Below are 2,285 nucleotides of genomic sequence, written 5' to 3'. Positions count from 1 at the left end.
CCTGTGGACCCAGATGATCCTCGAGTCTCTCCTCCATATGAACGGTTCTTCATCTTCCTCGAAGAACTGGTTCTCCTCCTGCTGTCATGATTTTGGGCATTACAAAAACAAATTAAATTGAATAATAAATAAATAAAAGTTAAGTAATTGGAACATTATGTTTATATGTTATGCTTTAGTTCTTTTATTTATCCATTTTTTTCCCAGAGCCATCTATCTGCGGCGTTGTTGATATTTATGTTGGTATTTATTTGCTTAATCCCCACCACTTGGTTACATTTGCATTACTATTGTGCACTTGTGTGAGGGGCGGGGAATGTCGCCCTGTGTCTGGCTCCACGAGCTGGAACGGTGAATGAAGAAGTGCACTTTGGACAGATGCAGAGTATCATCATGAAAAGGGCCTGTTGAGCAGGTCAGTGTGCTAGAGTGCACTCAAAGAACTCAAACCGTTACAGAGCACTACCGAACACTGCTCCGAAGACCTGTCACAATACTGACTTATCATTCAATTTTTGATTGGTGAACACCATTAAATAATGCATGTACCTTTGCTTTGTAGTATACAATTACACAAGAACCGTAGAAGGTCAAATTAAATCAGATTAAAAAAAAACATAACTAGTTTATTTCAAATTGCTTGCAGAGTTACAAATTTATTAATTCACCGCCATCAGCCATCTTTAAGAGTGTGGTTTTGGTGGGATTTGATCTAGAATTGCACTTCACTACAGCTTCCACAGAAGTAGATGTGTCACCCACCACTAGTAATGCAGGGCATTTGATAGTTTGGACTGTGTGCTCATTCAGTCCAACGATGGGCCTCTTGATTCCCAGGTCACGACGGTGTTGGTAAGACCCACAGAAGAGGGACAAGTTGTCCTGGTTAAAGTCTTAGACAATGTGTAGTCGGTAGGTCTGGATCAGCTCTTGGTTATCAGTCATCTCGTCAGTGCTGAATGGTGAGCCATGACAATATCCACCAAGTTACTGGTCCAACTAGACAGCTTTGAGGTGGTCAAAGCGATCCATCCCTCTGCGCAGGGGTCCACATTGATGAGCACCAGCCCCTCCACCTGGCTGGAGTGGTCCAGATCAAAGCGAGAGAGAACATATGCTCCTGCGCCAACCCCAATACCAATCACACTGTTGACCTTTAGCTGAGTCAACACTGAGGGCAAGATTTCAGCAAGCTCATCCATGGTGGGGTAACGATACCCACTAGGGAAAGGGGAAGCACCCTCCTGTTGTCCAGGCGCGTCCATGTGAACCACAGCAAAGTGCTGTGTGATCTCCTGCATGTCTTCATCGTTAAACAAGGTGTTGAAGCACAACTTGTGGTTGAGGCCGATGTCATGGTAGGTGAGGATGACGGGCCTGTTGCCTTTTAGCACCCCTCTCATGGTAACATGGAGGACACCATGGGGCGTCTCAATGTCATGCTCCTGGCAGTCAAAATCCTGGAAGTTGCGTACATTCTTATTGGTCAGCAGAGGCTTGAGCTCAGTCAGCTGGACATACTGAAACACACCCATATTCCTGTGTGCTCGATGATACCGACTTCTCGATACAAAATGCGTTCTCGTGCTTCAGCGTGTTTGTATGACCTTGCACATTTACCCAGTAAGCCAACAGAAGTTTCGACCTCCGGAGCCGTAATGGCAATTCTCCCAATTCAGCCTGCAATGCCGAGACAGGGGTGGTCATAAAAGCCCTAGAGCAGATACGCAAGGCCTGGGCTTGCTCCACATCAAGCTTCTTTAAGCTAGTGAAGAATCTCCTTTCCTTGACCTGTTGGAGTACTTGCCAATGCAGTTTAAGGTAGACGTCCCTATGCCCATTGAAGAAACAAATCACTCGAGACTTCTGTACGGACAGCTTAAATTCTCATTTCAGAGTCCACTGCTCCACCTGCTGTATTGCTCTTTGCAGTTTCGTCTCATAAAATCAGAGATTTCTTCCTCTCACCCACAATGCTCCATCGTCGGCATAAAAGCTCCTTCTAACGGATCCATCCACATCTTTAAAGATGTCAGTGTTCACTCCCTACATGAACTAGTTCAGTTCATAGTTCATACATTTTAAAATGAACTAGTTCAGTTCATAGTTCATAATTAAAAAAAATTAACTAAGTTCACAGCTCCAAAAAATGAACTAGTTCAGTTATTTTTTTCAATATTATGCAATCATTGTTCTAAATTATTTCCACAGCCCAAATACAACCACAGGCAGCAATTATCTTATTAGTTTAATGCTGAAAATATGTGTCAGATTTCATCTTCATA

At 43.5% G+C, this 2,285-nt stretch overlaps 1 pseudogene; it reads right to left on the bottom strand.

Moving 5' to 3' along the window:
* Positions 1-673: 673 nt before the first annotated feature.
* On the bottom strand, positions 674-1,586 carry LOC140349414 (protein NDRG3 pseudogene; annotated as a pseudogene).
* Positions 1,587-2,285: the final 699 nt, after the last annotated feature.

Source organism: Eucyclogobius newberryi, unplaced genomic scaffold (genome assembly GCF_026437365.1).
Source record: "Eucyclogobius newberryi isolate DKJ021-1_F unplaced genomic scaffold, fEucNew1.0.hap1 SCAF_7, whole genome shotgun sequence".
Classification (NCBI taxonomy): Eukaryota; Metazoa; Chordata; class Actinopteri; order Gobiiformes; family Gobiidae; genus Eucyclogobius; species Eucyclogobius newberryi.
This window is presented reverse-complemented; position numbering and strand designations above follow the sequence as displayed.